Source organism: Salmo trutta, chromosome 23 (assembly GCF_901001165.1).
Source record: "Salmo trutta chromosome 23, fSalTru1.1, whole genome shotgun sequence".
NCBI lineage: Eukaryota > Metazoa > Chordata > Actinopteri > Salmoniformes > Salmonidae > Salmo > Salmo trutta.
This window is the reverse complement of record NC_042979.1, coordinates 43251265-43272268: the sequence shown is the minus strand read 5'-3', so window position 1 is coordinate 43272268 and position 21004 is coordinate 43251265. Positions and strand designations below refer to the sequence as shown.

At 42.0% G+C, this 21004-nt stretch overlaps 1 protein-coding gene and 1 long non-coding RNA gene across 3 annotated transcripts in view; both read left to right on the top strand.

Annotated features, from left to right (window-relative positions):
* Nucleotides 1-21004, top strand: part of auh (AU RNA binding protein/enoyl-CoA hydratase) — a 53630-nt gene that overhangs the window by 20374 nt on the left and 12252 nt on the right. The window lies entirely within an intron of this gene.
* LOC115160116 (uncharacterized) lies at nucleotides 18744-20947 on the top strand. Of its 2 annotated transcripts, none has more exons than XR_003869002.1 (2): nucleotides 18744-20575; nucleotides 20740-20947. It is a non-coding gene; the product is annotated as an uncharacterized LOC115160116 (long non-coding RNA). The 2 variants fall into 2 exon arrangements; XR_003869001.1 differs by having other exon boundaries at nucleotides 18744-20600.

Genomic DNA, 21004 nt, shown 5'->3' with positions numbered 1-21004 from the left:
AGGCTATTTAGCCGCCAATGATGACGGTGTATCACTGTGTCCATATGGCAGAGGCCAATGATCACGGCGTATCACTGTGTCCATATGGCAGAGGCCAATGATGACGGTGTATCACTGTGTCCATATGGCAGAGGCCAATGATGACGGTGTATCACTGTGTCCATATGGCAGAGGCCAATGATGACGGTGTATCACTGTGTCCATATGGCAGAGGCCAATGATGACGGTGTATCACTGTGTCCATATGGCAGAGGCCAATGATGACGGTGTATCACTGTGTCCATATGGCAGAGGCCAATGATCACGGCGTATCACTGTGTCCATATGGCAGAGGCCAATGATCACGGTGTATCACTGTGTCCATATGGCAGAGGCCAATGATCACGGCGTATCACTGTGTCCATATGGCAGAGGCCAATGATGACGGTGTATCACTGTGTCCATATGGCAGAGGCCAATGATGACGGTGTATCACTGTGTCCATATGGCAGAGGCCAATGATCATGGTGTATCACTGTGTCCATATGGCAGAGGCCAATGATCACGGCGTATCACTGTGTCCATATGGCAGAGGCCAATGATGACGGTGTATCACTGTGTCCATATGGCAGAGGCCAATGATGACGGTGTATCACTGTGTCCATATGGCAGAGGCCAATGATCACGGCGTATCACTGTGTCCATATGGCAGAGGCCAATGATCATGGTGTATCACTGTGTCCATATGGCAGAGGCCAATGATCACGGCGTATCACTGTGTCCATATGGCAGAGGCCAATGATGACGGTGTATCACTGTGTCCATATGGCAGAGGCCAATGATGACGGTGTATCACTGTGTCCATATGGCAGAGGCCAATGATGACGGTGTATCACTGTGTCCATATGGCAGAGGCCAATGATGACGGTGTATCACTGTGTCCATATGGCAGAGGCCAATGATGACGGTGTATCACTGTGTCCATATGGCAGAGGCCAATGATGACGGTGTATCACTGTGTCCATATGGCAGAGGCCAATGATGACGGTGTATCGCTGTGTCCATATGCTGGTGCTCTCGAATTAGTTGAGTTTTTACTTTTATATTTGTATCGTTTTCATTAAGATTTGTACAGTAGGATTAACCACGTGATTTTGAGAAACAAAAACATTATTATTGAAATGACACTGTTCCACGTGTGCATATGAAAATCATAACTGGCACGCAAATTGCTAGAAATGGTAGCTAAAATACATTATATGCTTCTCCAAACTTCAAATTCTCGCGCCTCCTATGAAGGAAGTTTTTTATAAAAGAATTGCCTCCGTGTTTCTACGGTTGGATTTTCAAACAAGGTAAGACCTGAAGTAAAACATTCAGGTTTCAAACAAGTAAGTATGTTTTCAAAATGCATACTGCCTCCAGCTCACATTGTAAAGTGGTGGGTGACGTGCTGATAGCCTGCCTACCTTTGTTTTATCTCCCAGTCAATTTGGCCTGCAACAATTTTTTATTTATCAGTTTTTCAGATTTTTTGTTGTTGACAAAAGCCGGCGATTACCGGCTAACGGAAACCCTGGTGTGGGTGTGCACTGTCTGTAAATAGTCATTAAGGATGTAACCATATTTTGTGATTTCATTTTTATCCCAGTTAGAGTGTAGCCCAGTCCGAGTGTAGCCCAGTCCGAGTGTAGCTCCAGTCCGAGTGTAGCTCCAGTCCGAGTGTAGCTCCAGTCCGAGTGTAGCCCAGTCCGAGTGTAGCTCCAGTCCGAGTGTAGCTCCAGTCCGAGTGTAGCTCCAGTCCGAGTGTAGCTCCAGTCCGAGTGTAGCCCAGTCACTTCCTCACTAAGGAAATGGAGCACACTTGAATGCGAGATGAGTTAGAGCTATTTTCATTGCTCTGTCAGTTTTGTGTGTTTTATTATAAAAATAATGTGTTGTAGTCTCTATTTATAATCAGCTGATGGATCTCAAGTCAAGCGGACTGTGAAGCTTAATTCCAGAAGAAGATATACACTGACACACAGATCTAGATTTAGGAAATGAGAAAACACCGGCCCAGAGGCCACCACCAGTTAGAACCACCAGTTAGAACCACCAGTTAGAACCACCAGTTAGAACCACCAGTTAGAACCACCTGTTAGAACCACCAGTTAGAACCACCTATTAGAACCACCAGTTAGAACCACCTGTTAGAACCACCTGTTAGAACCACCAGTTAGAACCACCAGTTAGAACCACCAATTAGATAGCTAACTTTTGAATCCATTAGACTTTTGACTCCGTTGGCACCCAGCAAGCACATTCCCTGCCATCTTCTGAGGGCTTTGTATGTCTTAAAAACAAAGGGACCTTTGACTGATGCAGCTCTCTCTTTCCTCAGCGAATGACGGAAGCCAAAAATCAACAGGCTAGGCCAGTGGTCACCAACCTTTTCTGAGTCAAGATCACTTTCTCAGTGAAAAAGCAAGCTGAGATCTGCAGCTCAGATTTTTTTTTTAAACATGTAACATTAACCTAATAAAAATTATGTTTATGCAGTGGGCCTAGTACATTATCACAGCATATTGGCTACATGCCTGGCCTGCCAATATTTTTCTTCTCAGGCGATATTATATTTTACAACGCTAGCTTTGATAACAAAATACATCAGTTGGTGTAGCACTTGTGAGGTACAGCTGAGCATAAATTGAAATAATTTGCAAATAATTAGCTTTTCTATTTTACTGGACTGATGATACCTGCATCTGATCGTCATGGTGCTTTCAAGACAACTGGGAATTCGGACAAAACAAGGTCAAATCATGACGTCAGTGTAACGGTTGCCTTTAGAGAGAGTGGACCAAAACGCAGCGGAGTTAGTGTTCGTCATATTTAATTGAGAAAACGGACACTATACAATACAAAACAATAAACAGACAACCAAAACAGTCTTGTCACGTTAAACACAGTAACAGAAACAGAAATAATTACCCACAAAACCCCAACGGAAAAACATGCACTTATGTGTGACTCCCAATCAACAGCAACGAACTTCAGCTGTGCCTGATTTGGGAGCCACACACGGCCCAAAACAAAGAAATACAAACACATAGAAACAGAACATAGAACGCCCACCCAATGTAACACCCTGGCCTAACCAAAATAAAGAACAAAAAACCCCTCTCTATGGCCAGGGCGTTACAGTCAGTGATCTTCTGGTCAGAAAGTCAGAGCTCTAGAAAGATACCCAAGTTTCCGACTTGGAATTCCGAGTTGGATGACCGTTCAAAACTATTTTTCCCAGTCAGATCTCTTTTTTTCTTTTCTTCCAGAGTTCCAAGTGGTCTTGAATGCACTGAAGTCGGAAGTCAGAGATTTCCGAGTTCCCCGTTGTTTTGAACACGGCATTCGTCTCAGCGGAGGGAGGAAGCGAGCAGCAGAGGGTCTGCATCGCACGGTCCCTGCTCTCTCCTTCCTTTCCTCCGGTGAGACTGACCAGAGAGAGGGGACACGGTCTTCCACGTGATGGCGAAACTCACACCGCATCTGCCTCATGCACAAATTCATGTTGTTCCTATGACCAGAGAAAGTGAAATATTCCTCATTATTAAAATAGACACGATGAGCTGCTAATAATAATAAAAAGCAGGGCTATCGATACACTTGGCTACTCATTTGTTACGGAGAAGTTTTGTAATAGTGTTGAAATAAAACAGTGCTGAATACAAACTTAGACATTAATTCACTTGTAAAAACAGCAGCTCTTTGCTGTGTTCTTTGACAGTCTCTCTCTCTGGTCAAGGTTTTAAGTTATGAATCTCACGTTTTAAAATTTTATTTTACATTTATTTAACTAGGTAAGTCAGTTAAGAACAAATTGTTATTTTCAATGATGGCCTAGGAACAGTGGGTAAAAACCTGTTGGGGATAGGGGGCAGTATTGAGAATTTTGGAAAAAATATGTGCCCATTTTTAACTGCCTCCTACACCAACTCAGAAGCTAGAATATGCATATTATTGTTCAGGTTTGGATAGAAAACACCCTAAAGTTTCTAAAACTGTTTGAATGGTGTCTGTGAGTATAACAGAACTCCTATGGCAGGCAAAAATCTGAGAAGGTTTCATGCAGGAAGTGGCCTGTCTGACAAGGAGTCGTTCTTCTTGCCTCTGTTTATTGAAGAGTAAGGATCTTAGCTGTAACGTGACAATTCCTAGGGCTCCAATAGGCTCTCAGAACCCGGGAAAAACCTGAACGATGACGAGGCAGCCTCAGGCTGAAACAGATTATCGCCTTTTCCAAGTGTCCCATTAGGTGACAATGGAATGAGGCGCGTGCGCGATTCGACCCCGTGGAGTATTTTAATTCGGCTGTTTAGCTTATTGCAGATTCCCGGTCGGAATATTATCGCTTTTCTACCAGATAAATGGCATAAAAATTGATTTTAAACAGCGGTTGACATGCTTCGAAGTACGGTAATGGAATATTTAGAATTTTTTTGTCACGTTCTGCGCCATGTTCGTGACCGTGATTTACCATTGGGATAGTGTCTAGAATGCAAGAACAAAACGTCGCTGATGGAACATAACGATGGATTATTTGGGACCAAACCTACATTTGTTATTGAAGTAGAAGTCCTGGGAGTGCATTCTGACGAAGAACAGGAAAGGTAAGACCATTTTTCTTATAGGAAATATAATTTTGGTGAAGGCTAATCTTGCCGGGTGTCTAAATAGTTAGCCCGTGATGGCTGGGCTATGTACTTAGAATATTGCAAAATGTGCTTCATCCGAAAAGCTATTTTAAAATCGGACATATCGAGTGCATAGAGGAGTAATGTATCTATAATTCTTAAAATAATTGTTATGCTTTTTGTGAATGTTTATCGTGAGTAATTTAGCAAACTGTTAGTAAATTCCCCGGAAGTTTGCGGGGGGTATGCTTTTTCTGAACGTCACATGCTAATGTAAAAAGCTGTTTTTTGATATAAATATGAACTTGATTGAACAGACATGCATGTATTGTATAACATAATGTCCTAGGTGTGTCATCTGATGAAGATCATAAAAGGTTAGTGCTGCATTTAGCTGTGGTTTGGGTTTTTGTGACATTATATGCTAGCTTGAAAAATGGGTGTCTGATTATTTCTGGCTGGGCACTCTCCTGACATAATGTTTTGCTTTCGTTGTAAAGCCTTTTTGAAATCGGACAGTGTGGTTAGATTAACGAGAGTCTTGTCTTTAAATAGCTGTAAAATAGTCATATGTTTGAGAAATTGAAGTAATAGTATTTCAAACGATTCAAAAATCGCGCCACTGGATTCAGGTGGCTGTTACGTAGGTGGGACGAATTCGTCCCACCTGCGCCAGAGAGGTTTTAACTGCCTTGTTCAGGGGCAGAACGACAGATTTTTACCTTGTCAGCTCAGGGATTCGATCTTGCAACTTTTCAGTTACTAGTCCAACGCTCTAACCATTAGGCTACCTGCCGCCCACGTAGCCTAGTATCAAACTTTGCTGTGGCCGTGGAAACTGTATGCACAGTGATTTGAGCTATCTGATTGGCCAGAGCAGTACCACAGATCTCCCGGTCCACCCGTTAGGCGGAGTATGTCTGAATCAAGTGCACCTACCGCCAACATGAACACAAGAAAAGCAGTGCAAACCTTTATCGTTGGCTTTTCTACTGAAATGTTTGATCGCGATCGATTGGTTGGTGACCACTGGGCTATGTGCTTCTATTGAAAGAAAATACAGGTAGGCTATAACCTCATCTTCTCTAAAAATGTGCTCACGAACAATAGCTACACATCAATAGATCTACATATCCCCACAAAACGAATTGTGATCAGACGGTAAAACGTGAAGAAATATAATTCAAAGATTGACAGTGATGATGGACTATTTTGAAATGAGATCTAATTGAAAGGGTATTAAAAAGAGAAACAATTCTGTGAGCCAATATGTGTATGTATAGGCAGACATTTCATTGTAACTTTGATTGAGAAATGATGATGTATTTTATTTTTTTTAATTTATCGTTTGGCACCTGAAGAAATGGCACTACACCACTGGTCCCTCCACGTTTTGGGCTGTTGGCTTCCATTTAGTTCCTATTGAATATACCCCAGTCCTCTGAACTGTTGTTGTTTACAGTAACCAAGGCTTGTCATTATCTCTCTATGCAATCCTAATGGGAATAGTGTTTCACTTAGTGGCTGACTGTGGTTCCCTATGTGAGGAGACACCCATTGTAGTATATCAAATGTGATATTTTACTATTAACAGTTACCGGTAACTACCAACATAAAGCGTCTAAATAGGGTGTTAGGCCACCATGAGCCAGAACTGTTTCTATGTGTCTTTACATAGATTCTACAAGTGTCTGGAACTCTATGGGAGGGATGTGACATCATTCTTCCACGAGAAATTCCATCATTTGGTGTTTTGGTGATGGTGGTGGACAACTGTCTCAGGCGCCGCTCCAGAATCTGACATAAGTGTTCAAATGGGTTGAGATCTGGTGTCTGAGACATACGTCCACACACACACACACACACCCTTTAAACCCCCTATGGTCCTTGGAGACCCCTCTTTCAAAGTCTCAGATCTCTTCTAGCCGTGGTAGCCAAAATAATAGGCAAGTGGGCGTTTTTTATACACAACCCTAAGCATGATGGGATGTTAATTGCTTAAATAAATCAGGAACAACACCTGTGTAGAAGCACCTGCTTTCAACATACTTTGTATCCTGCATTTACTCAAGTGTTTCCTTTATCTTGGCAGTACCTGTATAGAAGCGTTCTAACACCTGTATTGCCAGAACATAGAACAAAGAGTGGTTGTTTCACACGCTAACCTGTGATGTTTGGTATTTGGAAAGTAAGTGGTTAACCCGTGAACTGAATTACTGTTGTATACAATGAAATAACAGCTAGAATGTCAAACCTCGCTATGTAGGCCATTGCTAGTGTAGAGAGTATTCCAAGCCGTTAATGCACTTCACTTTCAGTCATTTGCTAATCCGCTCAGTTGTTATGAATGGGATATAATCAAAATAATGTTTCTCTCCAACTATAAACACGAAACAAAACCTTAAAAGGTCATGTGCATGCCATTCTCCCTTTGCCCGTCCAAAGTTCCCTACGTTGAAACTCTTAGCTCCCTGGCAAACCCTTTGGCAGCCGACTGAGGCATTTTCAGTGATTCAGCATTCAACACCAAGGCCAGAGAGGGGTCTGTTCAGAGACAGTGTTTTCACAACCAGACCTGACCTATCAGGTGACAGCGTGGCTTAGAGGTTGATGATTGACGAATGCCTTGACATATGAGGTGCAGGCAGGAAGGGGTCAGGGAGCTCCAGACATCCCAGGGGGATCTTAAAGGTGATGTGTTATCCAAGCTCATGTGGATTACGCTGGGGTTAAAAGTCGAGGGCTTTCCAAGCTGTTTTGATTGAATAACGCTCCGGGAACAATATAGAAGCTGTATTCTTTCCACATTGTTGTATTGGAAATTTGTATTGTTGTAGTTCATAATGCCCCCATTTAAAGTATATTCCCCATGTATTTTTTTGTATTTGAGGGAATTTATAAGGAAGAAAGGGGTTTTAACACATTAAGCGCAACTGAGCACTCCATGGGTCTGTCTGTATATTGAAAGAATTTCACATATTGCTTGTTTTCTTTGTTGGAAATGGTTTATACTTTACTTTATTTTTAACGACGTCGATAATATAGATAAGATAATAAAGGAGTAAAGGCTACCGCACTGGGAGCTGTTGTTATGGGGGGTTAACTGCCTTGCTACCGCACTGGGAGCTGTTGTTATGGGGGTTAACTGCCTTGCTACCGCACTGGGAGCTGTTGTTATGGGGGTTAACTGCCTTGCTACCGCACTGGGAGCTGTTGTTATGGGGGGTTAACTGCCTTGCTACCGCACTGGGAGCTGTTGTTATGGGGGTTAACTGCCTTGCTACCGCACTGGGAGCTGTTGTTATGGGGGTTAACTGCCTTGCTACCGCACTGGGAGCTGTTGTTGTGGGGGTTAACTGCCTTGCTACCGCACTGGGAGCTGTTGTTATGGGGGGTTAACTGCCTTGCTACCACACTGGGAGCTGTTGTTGTGGGGGTTAACTGCCTTGCTACCAGACTGGGAGCTGTTGTTATGGGGGGTTAACTGCCTTGCTACCACACTGGGAGCTGTTGTTATGGGGGGTTAACTGCCTTGCTACCGCACTGGGAGCTGTTGTTATGGGGGTTAACTGCCTTGCTACCGCACTGGGAGCTGTTGTTATGGGGGGTTAACTGCCTTGCTGCCGCACTGGGAGCTGTTGTTATGGGGGGTTAACTGCCTTGCTACCGCACTGGGAGCTGTTGTTATGGGGGTTAACTGCCTTGCTACCGCACTGGGAGCTGTTGTTATGGGGGGTTAACTGCCTTGCTACCGCACTGGGAGCTGTTGTTGTGGGGGGTTAACTGCCTTGCTACCGCACTGGGAGCTGTTGTTATGGGGGGTTAACTGCCTTGCTACCGCACTGGGAGCTGTTGTTATGGGGGGTTAACTGCCTTGCTACCGCACTGGGAGCTGTTGTTATGGGGGGTTAACTGCCTTGCTACCGCACTGGGAGCTGTTGTTGTGGGGGGTTAACTGCCTTGCTACCGCACTGGGAGCTGTTGTTATGGGGGGTTAACTGCCTTGCTACCACACTGGGAGCTGTTGTTATGGGGGGTTAACTGCCTTGCTACCGCACTGGGAGCTGTTGTTATGGGGGGTTAACTGCCTTGCTACCACACTGGGAGCTGTTGTTATGGGGGGTTAACTGCCTTGCTACCACACTGGGAGCTGTTGTTGTGGGGGGTTAACTGCCTTGCTACCACACTGGGAGCTGTTGTTATGGGGGGTTAACTGCCTTGCTACCGCACTGGGAGCTGTTGTTATGGGGGGTTAACTGCCTTGCTACCACACTGGGAGCTGTTGTTGTGGGGGTTAACTGCCTTGCTACCACACTGGGAGCTGTTGTTATGGGGGTTAACTGCCTTGCTACCACACTGGGAGCTGTTGTTGTGGGGGGTTAACTGCCTTGCTACCACACTGGGAGCTGTTGTTGTGGGGGGTTAACTGCCTTGCTACCGCACTGGGAGCTGTTGTTATGGGGGTTAACTGCCTTGCTACCACACTGGGAGCTGTTGTTGTGGGGGGTTAACTGCCTTGCTACCACACTGGGAGCTGTTGTTATGGGGGTTAACTGCCTTGCTACCACACTGGGAGCTGTTGTTATGGGGGGTTAACTGCCTTGCTACCGCACTGGGAGCTGTTGTTATGGGGGGTTAACTGCCTTGCTACCGCACTGGGAGCTGTTGTTATGGGGGTTAACTGCCTTGCTACCGCACTGGGAGCTGTTGTTATGGGGGTTAACTGCCTTGCTACCGCACTGGGAGCTGTTGTTATGGGGGTTAACTGCCTTGCTACCCCACTGGGAGCTGTTGTTATGGGGGTTAACTGCCTTGCTACCGCACTGGGAGCTGTTGTTATGGGGGTTAACTGCCTTGCTACCGCACTGGGAGCTGTTGTTATGGGGGTTAACTGCCTTGCTACCGCACTGGGAGATGTTGTTATGGGGGGTTAACTGCCTTGCTACCACACTGGGAGCTGTTGTTATGGGGGTTAACTGCCTTGCTACCACACTGGGAGCTGTTGTTATGGGGGGTTAACTGCCTTGCTACCGCACTGGGAGCTGTTGTTATGGGGGGTTAACTGCCTTGCTACCAGACTGGGAGGTGTTGTTGTGGGGGGTTAACTGCCTTGCTACCAGACTGGGAGCTGTTGTTGTGGGGGGTTAACTGCCTTGCTACCAGACTGGGAGCTGTTGTTGTGGGGGGTTAACTACCTTGCTAACACACTGGGAGCTGTTGTTGTGGGGGGTTAACTGCCTTGCTACCACACTGGGAGCTGTTGTTGTGGGGGGTTAACTGCCTTGCTACCAGACTGAGAGCTGTTATTGTGGGGGGTTAACTGCCTTGCTCAAGGGCAGAACGACCGATTTTTCACCTTGTTAGGTTGAGGATTCAAATGGGCAACCTTTCGGTTATTGGCCCAACGCCCTAACCAGTTGGCCACCTGCCGACGTTGATAATAAAGACATTGATAATAAGACGTTGATAATATAGACGATGATAATGAGATAATAAACACTTTGAGAATAAGACGATGTTAATATAGACGATGTTAATATAGACGTTAATATAGACGTTAGTAAGACGATGTTATTAATAAGACGATGTTAATATAGACGTTGTTAATAAGACGTTGTTAATAAGACATTGATAATAAGACGTTGATAATATAGACGTTGATAATGAGATAATAAACACTTTGAGAATAAGACGATGTTAATATAGACGATGTTAATATAGACGTTGTTAATATAGACGTTAGTAAGACGATGTTAATATAGACGATGTTAATATAGACGTTAATATAGACGTTAGTAAGACGATGTTAATATAGACGATGTTAATATAGACGTTAATATAGACGTTAGTAAGACGATGTTATTAATAAGACGATGTTAATATAGACGTTGTTAATAAGACGTTGTTAATAAGACGTTGTTAATAAGACAATGTTAATATAGACGTTGTTAATAAGACGTTGTTAATAAGACGATGTTAATATAGACGTTGTTAATAAGACGTTGTTAATAAGACGATGTTAATATAGACCATGTTAATATAGACCATGTTAATATAGACCATGTTAATAAGACGATATTAATAAGACGTTGTTACTAAGACGATGTTAATAAGACGTTGATAATATAGACGTTGTGAATATAGACGATGTTAATATAGACGATGTTAATATAGACGTTGTTAATAAGACGATGTTAATATAGACGTTGTTAATATAGACGTTGTTAGTATAGACGTTGTTAATAAGACGATGTTAATATAGACGTTGTTAATATAGACGTTGTTAATATAGACGTTGTTAATATAGACGTTGTTAATATAGACGTTGTTAATATAGACGATGTTAATATAGACGTTGTTAATATAGACGATGTTAATATAGACGATGTTAATATAGACGTTGTTAATATAGACGTTGTTAATATAGACGTTGTTAATATAGACGTTGTTAATAAAGACGATGTTAATATAGACGATGTTAATATAGACGATGTTAATATAGACGATGTTAATATAGATGATGTTAATATAGACGATGTTAATATAGACGTTGTTAATATAGACGATGTTAATAAGACGATGTTAATATAGACGTTGTTAATATAGACGTTGTTAATATAGACGTTGTTAATATAGACGTTGTTAATATAGACGTTAATAAAGACGATGTTAATATAGACGTTAATATAGACGATGTTAATATAGACGTTGTTAATAAGACGTTGTTAATATAGACGTTGTTAATATAGACGATGTTAATATAGACGTTGTTAATATAGACGATGTTAATATAGACGTTGTTAATATAGACATGGATAATAAGACGTTGTTAATAAAGACATTGATAATGAGATAATACAGATATTGATGATGAGATAATACAGATATTGATGATGAGATAATACAGATATTGATGATGAGATAATACAGATATTGATATTAAGATAATAAGTGCCCTTGTCATCTGAGGGGATTTCCGAAACACTTAGGGAAGTGGGGTTCCTAGATGTAGTCTGTGCCCTATTTGGCACCCTTTTCCCTATATAGTGCACTACCTTTGACCAGAGCCCTAGTAGAGTAAAAGCCCTGGTCAACAGTAGTGCATTATGTTGGAAATATGGTGCCTTTTGGGATGCAGCCGTAGTTCCAGGCAAACTTTTACAAACTATGACACACCTAAATTCGAAGAATACAGTATCCTTAAACAGAATCTTGGCATGTTCTTTAATGAGAAAAGCAGTTAGGATTTACGGGAAAAGAAATGAAAGCTCATTTGTTTGGCATGGCCATGACTAGGGATTTTCCACATTTGTTTGCCTCATAGTCTGCTGGTTTCCAAGTGAGCTCTACTTGGATCAATGCATACCGTGCTTTGACTAAAGTCTGTACTGCAATGCCATCGTTTTATGATTTCAATTAGTTTACTGCATAGTAAACTAATTGACATTTTCGTCATGTGCCGGACCCCTGTAAGACTACCTGTCGCCATTGGCGTCGGCTAATGGGGATCCTGACAAATCTAATAACAAATAATAATAGAAAGTATTAATGCATTCTTATTGTTTGGTAAGTATGTTGTGTCATACAAGAATTAGGCCTAATTCTGAAAGACTTTGATGCGTTATGAAGGTGAAACGAATCTTACGTAGTCCTTATGTTTATTTTGAAGGATTACCCAACTGTGAATGTTACACTCTTCATTTTATATCAACAGTGATTTCCTGTGATGATGGTTTTTGCATCAGCTCTGATTCTAAGAACTCAGGCTGTCTTTACTCCTCTCAGGATGTAGTGGTTGCCATGATGCAAATTGGACAGAAAACATTCTACCTTCATTTCTTGACATTGCCAAAGAAGCTTTTATTTTCCTTAAAAAAAAAAAGCCATTCACCATTTCTGAGAAATCTGAATTTCCTCTGATCTAATGACAACCTCATCCCCATTTAGTTTATTTTAGTAAGGGTGACCAAAAGGTTAGAGCGAGCAGCGAAGGATTGCTGCAGTGAAATATTTTAATACAGCTAGTTGTTCAAAGGGTTGTCTATTCAATGTGCCTTTCCCACAGTTCCAATTTCGCTTTTTGAAAGCATACTTAGTAATCTGGTTCAAGATTTTCTGTAGAGATTTTAAAAAAGTGCACTTGGAAGTATTGTTCAAACCTGAGAATACTTCTTCCCTTTTTCGTTCCTTGTCATCTCGTACCTCTATGAAGACTGTGGCTGAATCCCAAATGGGTCCCTATATAGTGCACTGCTTTTGACCTGGGAATAGAGTGCCATTTGGGACTCGTATTTAATATATAAGTACCAGACACCAATACTGAGAACATGGTGTTATGACATGTTATGCTCCCCATCATAAAGTGTGCCAACAGGTACCACATGCTGTGAAGTGCAACATACTGTATCTGTGAAGTGCAACATACTGTATCTGTGAAGTACAACATACTGTATCTGTGAAGTACAACATACTGTATCTGTGAAGTACAACATACTGTATCTGTGAAGTACAACATACTGTATGTGTGAAATACAACATACTGTATCTGTGAAGTACAACATACAGTATGTGTGAAATACAACATACTGTATCTGTGAAGTACAACATACTGTATCTGTGAAGTACAACATACTGTATGTGTGAAGTACAACATACTGTATCTATGAAGTAGTACATAGTGTATCTGTGAAGTAGTACATAGTGTATCTGTGAAGTACAACATACTGTATCTGTGAAGTAGTACATAGTGTATCTGTGAAGTAGTACATACTCTATCTGCATGACTCCACTGACCCAGTTCCAAGTCTCCTCATAACAGTCAGTGCTTGGCCCAGATCCTTTTAAAAGAGCCTCTTTGTCTCAGAAGTAGGCGTTTTTAATATCACAGGCCCATTATTAATGTCCAGAAACCCCATGGGGATAACAGACAGGACATTATATAAGCATATCTAAAAGCACTGTATCAGGTAACTCAGTAGCATAGTGGCATGGGGTTTGCTTTTTCCCCATTTTGACCTACGGTAAACAGAGAGACAGTGTAGGAATATAAGTATTTGTTTGGTGCAGGTAATACATTTTTTTATTTTTTATGTTTCTCTTGGTTGTGAGCTCCCTTCGGAACCATAGTTACGCATTTGCCACGGTCAGAGTTCAAAACTGGGCCAACTGAGGTAGAACTCAATTGATAAATTAGATAATGGCAAATGTTGTCAACAACAGTGTGAGCAGAAATGTTAACAAACCCAGGTTGAATGGAGGGCCTTGAAATAGGCTAGCACAGCAGAGCCCTGTTGCCTAGTGATGAGCAACGGTAACACAAGAAGTAGATCCCTGCCTGTAACTGTATATTTATATCCCTATTTTTCCCTGAACAAAGTTCCAAACATGCACCAAGGTACATGTTCGTTACATCACTGCCAAGTCTCTCGCAAAGCGTCCTGCTACAGTAAAGTTTTGTTTTAGTTCCACAGTTGCTGTCAACAGAAACATGGCTCCATGTAGGCAACACTTTATGTAGGCCACAAAGGAGGAATTCAGAGGTGAAATGTAGCCTAGATATGTAAGTTTGTATTGCTCACTATGATATTATTATTTTTATTTTTTTACAGATTAAGCTCATGAAAGTGATGGGTTATTGAAACAGATCAAAGCATTAATCAAAAGAGTTACCGCAAGTTACCATGTGTTGTACCATGTTCTGTACAATTTGGAGTGTATTTTGTAGTTTATTTAGAATGGTTTGCTTTCCAAAGCCATGCGGTTTTTGTTTTGTGTCTAATTAAATAGAGATTGCATTCTATTTACTTTTCAAGATTGCAATACAGCGATGTTTCACTCAAGGGTTTTTTGGGGGGTCAAAGTGGGGCTTGGGTGGTGGGCGTAGGGGGGACCCAAACATTTTAGAGGCCCTCCTTTTGGCCGCAGTGAAAAAGTGGTGGAGAGAACATTTTGAAGTTTTAAAGCTACAATTGAAAACATTCTACACATTTTGCCATGGCTTGTGCTATCTGAGTGACTGAAACGTTCTAACAAAATCTCTGGGGGCCCCATGCCATGTCAAAAATACTTATTGTTAGTTTTCAAAGATTTTATTTAAAAATGCACTGAGTGGACAAAACATTAGGAACACTTCCTAATATTGAGTTGCACCCCCTTTTGCCCTCAGAACAACCTCAATTCGCTGTGGCATGGACTCTACAAGGTGTCAAGCTTTCCACAGGGATGCTGGCCCATGTTGACTCCAATGCTTCCCACAAGTTGGCTGGATGTCCTTTGGGTGGTGGACCATTGTTGATACACACGGGAAACTGTTAAGCGTGGAAAAACCCAGCAGCGTTGCAGTTCTTGACACACTCAAACTGGAGCGCCTGGCACCTACTACCATACCCCGTTCAAAGCCACTTAAATATTTAATCTTGCCCATTCACCCTCTGAATGGCACACATACAGTGCATTCGGAAAGTATTCAGACCCCTTGACTTTTTCCACATTCTGTTACGTTACAGCCTTATTCTAAAATGGATTAAATAGTTTTTTCCCTCATCAATCTACACACAATACACCATAATGACAAAGTAAACACAACAGGTTTACATTTTTTTGTGTGTGAATGTATTGAAATCACTGAAATCACATTTACATAAGTATTCAGATCATTTACTCAGTACTTTGTTGAAGCACCTTTGGCAGCGATTACAGCCTTGAGTCGTCTTGGGTATGACGCTACAAGCTTGGCACACCTATACTTCTCTGTAGATCCTCTCAAGCTCTGTCAGGTTGGATGGGAAGCATCACTGCACAGCTATTTTCAGGTCTCCAGAGATGTTCGATCGGGTTGAACGGAGCAACATACAGAGATGAAAACCTGCTCCAGACCACTGAAGACCTCAGACTGTGGCGAAGGTTCACCTTCCAACAGGACAACGACCCTCAGCACACAGCCAAGGCAGGAGTGGCTTCGGGACAATGTCCTTGAGTGGCCCAGCCAGAGCCCGGACTTGAACCCGATCGAACATCTCTGGAGAGATCTGAAAATAGATGTGCAACGACGCTCCCCATCCCAAATTATTTTCAATGTTTTCTTTTTTTACCGTTTGGACGTAGGCAGCTGAAAAACACACTTTTCTATGCAGAAAACCCACTCCCCTTTGGAGTCTGTGTACAAGCGGTTGACATTTATCCATGTCATGTGAAATATGGCTTTGTAATTTGGAGAGGCCCATCTTTTTATTTAACCAGGCAAGTCAGTTAAGAACAATTTCTTATTTACAATGACGGCCTACCCCGGCTAAACCTATGATATTTGAGACTACTACACCATCTGCTACTGTAACTACCACTCCTGATTGATGGATTAACCTAGATATCTACTTTACATTTCTGTGCTTTTTTTAGGTAACTATTTACATTAAGGTCACCTTTAATGAGGGTTGTAAAGGCATTGTCATTTGTCAAGGCAAAGTCATTTATAAGACAGTTATATTTTAGTTAATAGTATAGGCTAGTATATAAATCATGAACAAACATTTACGATTTAAGTATTTGGTTCAAACTGTATGATTTTTGGTGCTTGCAAAATAAACGACTTATAAACCCTTTACAACCCCCTTAAAGGTTATCTTAATGCAAAATATGAATGTTTTTATTAGTTCCTTAACCACTTTTCTTTTGTCAATCCTGTCACATGAACTGGATTTTCACATTTTATTTAAAGTTTTTTCATCAAACTGTCCCCTTTTTATTTTTATGGTAGATGGTCCAGCACCACCTCCAGCAACATTTCCCAGCATCAAACCGTCCAGCACCATTCTCAGATAATTTGCTTTAATTTTTGGTCTAATTCTCATTTCTGGAAAAGGCTGAAAACAACAATATTCCCATCGCATTTGGATAAATGAATAAAATAAAATGAAGTAAAACACTGTATTAACCTAATTGTGGTACCTTTTGTACCGCAGGGACATCTATCGTAACCCAGCTGTATTGTAATAGCCTTCTATACCACATACTGGTATCCTGAATGTATTCAAATCAAATCAAACTTCGTCACATGCGCCGAATACAAGTGTAGACTTTACCGTGAAATGCTTACTTACAAGCCCTTAACCAACAGTGCAGTTCTAGAAGAAAAATATTTACCAAGTAGACTAAAATAAAAAGTAACACAATAAGAATAACAATAACAAGGCTGTATATAGGGGGCACCGGTGGTACAGGCTAGTTGAGGTAATCTGTACATGTAGGTGGGGGCGAAGTGACTATGCATAGATAACAAACAAACAAACAGCGAGTAGCAGCAGTGTACAAAAGGGGGGGTCAATGTATATTGTCCGGTGGCGATTTTATGAATTGTTCAGCAGTCTTATGGCTTTGGGGTAGAAGCTGTTCAGGAGCCTTTTGGTCCTAGACTTGGCGCTCCGGTACCGCTTGCCATGCGGTAGTAGAGAGAACAGTCTATAACTTGGGTGACTGGAGTCTCTGACAATTTTATGTACCTTTTGTAGTCTTGTTACACATACACACACTGCACTTGAAAGTTGATAATGTCCCACACCTTGCCTGTGGGTTCCACGTGAGTGACAGCAGAGCATCCTGTAGTGACATCACTAGTACACCTCGCCCAGGTCGTTACTGTGCTGTGCTGTGCTGTGCTGTGCTGTGCTGTGCTGTGCTGTGCTGTGTGTGTGTGTGTGTGTGTGTGTGTGTGTGTGTATAACTCAGCAAAAAACTTCACAGATCTTCAGTGTAAAGGGTTTAAACACTGTTCCCATGCTTGTTCAATGAACCATAAACAATTAATGAACATGCACCTGTGGAACGGTCGTTAAGACACTAACAGCTTACAGACGGTAGGCAGTTAACGTCACAGTTATGAAAACTTAGTACATTAAAGAGGTCTTTCTACTGACTCTGAAAAACACCAAAAGAAAGATGCCCAGGGTCCCTGCTCATCTGCGTGAACGTGCCTTAGGCATGCTGCAAGGAGGCATGAGGACTGCAGATGGGGCCAGGGCAATAAATTGCATTGTCCGTACTGTGAGATGCCTAAGACAGCGCTACAGGGAGACAGGACGGACAGCTGATCGTCCTCGCAGTGACAGGCCACGTGTAACAACACCTGCACAGGATCGGTACATCTGAACATCACACCTGCGGGACAGGTACAGGATGGCAACAACAACTGCCCGAGTTACACCAGGAACGCACAATCCCTCCATCAGTGCTCAGACTGTCCGCAATAGACTGAGAGAGGCTGGACTGAGGGCTTGTAGGCCTTTTGTAAGGCTTGTAGGCCTGAAGAGCCCAGATCTCAATCCCATTGAGCACGTCTGGGACCTGTTGGATCGGAGGGTGAGGGCTAGGGCCATTCCCCCCGGAAATGTCCGGGAACTTGCAGGTGCCTTGGTGGAAGAGTGGGGTAACATCTCACAGCAAGAACGGGCAAATCTGGTGCAGTCCATGAGGAGGAGATGCACTGCAGTACTAAATGCAACTGGTGGTCACACCAGATACTGACTGTTACTTTTGATTTTGACCCCTCCTTTGTTCAGGGACACATTATTCCATTTCTGTTAGTCACATGTCTGTGGAACTTGTTCAGTTTATGTCTCAATTGTTGAATCTTGTTATGTTTATACAAATATTTACACATGTTAAGTTTGCTGAAAATAAACGCAGTTGACAGTGAGAGGACTTTTTTTTTTTTTTTGCTGAGTTTATATATATTACGTGTTGTTTCTCAGTGTGTCAGCCAGCCAACATCACTTCTGCCAGCTCCACCAAACCGTCTCCTTAAAAGCTCTAGAATACCTAATAGCCTAGTTTCTGTCTAAGGCTGGCCTTATTTGGTAGGCTGGGCATGTCTGTTTCCATAAGATACAACATTTTGATTCGGATTCATTTTTAGATAAGACTCTCGAGTGGCACGGTGGTCTAAGCCACTGCATCTCAGTGCTAGAGGCGTTACTACAGACCCTAGGCGTTACTACAGACCCTAGTTTATCACAACCGGTCTTGATTGGGAGTCCCATAGGGCGGCGCACAATTGGTCTGGGTTTGGCCGGGGTAGGCCGTCTTTGTATATAAGATTTTGTTCTTAACTGACTTGCCTAGTTAAATAAAGGTTAAATAAATAAAAACACATAATAAATCTCAATTTAATTTTGCATTTGACAAAATCAGGTCTGTCCTATCAAGATTAAGCAGCCATTTGTTGAGATTGTTTTTTATCATCTTCATTTAAAAAAAAGTACTTTTGATATAGATATTGAAAAATGTCTTCTGTTGAAATAGTATGTGATAAATCAGATCATGCCCACTGGGCACAAACTAGTTAAGGAATAGGATTAAACCAGTAGCTCTGATGAAACTATCCAAGCACTTTTTTTTATTCAACCTCAAAGTGTGTAACTCATCCATGGCCACATTTGGAGGTTACTGTAACAACAAGTGTTTTATTATGTAATCATACAAAGTCTTCACAATGTTGATAATCTGTGTAGAATTTCACTTGCACAATGTACATTTAAAGTACTCTGAACTATTATCCACGTCATTTGGTTCTGCTGTTAGATGAAGCACAGTGCCAACACATTGTTTTATTTTAAAAACAAAATGGCAGACATTGTGTTTCCCATTTTATCTTTGTTGTGCTTTTAAATGGCTGAAAGTGCAGTGATAACGCATTAAGATGACAACTAAACCAAAAGTCAGACATTGTTTTTTCCATTGGAATTTGGTTGTGCTTTTAGATGGTTGAAAGCATAGTGATAACACGTTGGGTATTCAACAAACTTTTTGTCATTCGGTACTCAGCAGAGCCGAGGTCCGTTCCAGCAATATTTCAGTTATTCAGGTATTTCACCATGTTACACTTGACGAATTGTCTGGTCATTTCAATCCTGAATTGACCCCAACCGTCTGCGGTAAACAGCAACATTGTACTAGACATAAGTCTATACTGCTGGCTATTGGGAAGGGTTAATGTTGCGATTCTAGGAGCCTCATTTCTGCAGAAAGTGTCTCCTCACAAAGCTGCCACGTGTCACGAGTCGTCTTCAGCACCGACCTTGAACTTTTCTTTGAAGCCAAAATGCATTTTCACTTCACTTCATTTGCTGTCCGGCTCACTGATTTCAAACACACGCCCACAAAGGCAGGTCCTTGACAGGATAGCGCTGTGCAACACTATTTGCACTACATCATACTTTCTCAAGGCATGTCAAGACACTAACTGTAGCTTTTCCCCATTGTGCAATGCAATGTTTACGGTTCAGGCAATGGTTAAGCAATGAGAAAATTGACCAACCGCCATGAGGAAAAGGGCATTGTGACAACGATTTCTCAGAAGTCGTTGCACCATTTTTTTTTCTGGTGTATTAAAACTTAGTTACACAATGTTATGCAAGGCTATGAGGTCGAGCCACAGAAGTTACCAGAATTGTGTGGTTAATAATGTAAGTGACGGGTGACACAACGATTCCATGTAACATCTTATCTCTCATCTGCCTTTTTCTTCACTTATGTGTTTGTCAATGAAGTCTTGAATATATTGTCTGAGAATTTGCAGTGCACTATCTTGCGCTCTGCAGAATGGGTAAACAATAGACACATTTTTTGGCTAATCTAAAGTTTTTAGCCTTCAAAGTTCTGTCATTATGTTATGTTGCGTTATTTTAAGCTAACTGTTATAAGTTGATGAAGCAAGTAAGAAAAGAGGCAATCCAAAGCAAAGAGATAGAGACAGTGAAAACAGTCCAAAGCAAAGGGAGGTAGACAGAGAGACAGCAAAGGGGGGTAGACAGAGACAGTGAAAACAGTCCAAAGCAAAGGGAGGTAGACAGAGAGACAGCAAAGGGGGGTAGACAGAGACAGTGAAAACAGTCCAAAGCAAAGGGAGGTAGACAGAGACACAGCAAAGGGAGGTAGACAGAGACACAGCAAAGGGAGGTAGACAGAGACACAGCAAAGGGAGGTAGACAGAGACACAGCAAAGGGAGGTAGACAGAGACACAGCAAAGGGAGGTAGACAGAGACACGGTAAAGGGAGGTAGACAGAGACAGTGAAAACAGTCCAAAGCAAAGGGAGGTAGACAGAGACACAGCAAAGGGAGGTAGACAGAGACAGTGAAAACAGTCCAAAGCAAAGGGAGGTAGACAGAGACAGTGAAAACAGTCCAAAGCAAAGGGAGGTAGACAGAGACACAGTGAAAACAGTCCAAAGCAAAGGGAGGTAGACAGAGACAGTGAAAACAGTCCAAAGCAAAGGGAGGTAGACAGAGACACAGTGAAAACAGCAATTGGCAACAAATGAGTGTTTGTCATTGCGCCATCAGGGTTCTGTGATAACTCAT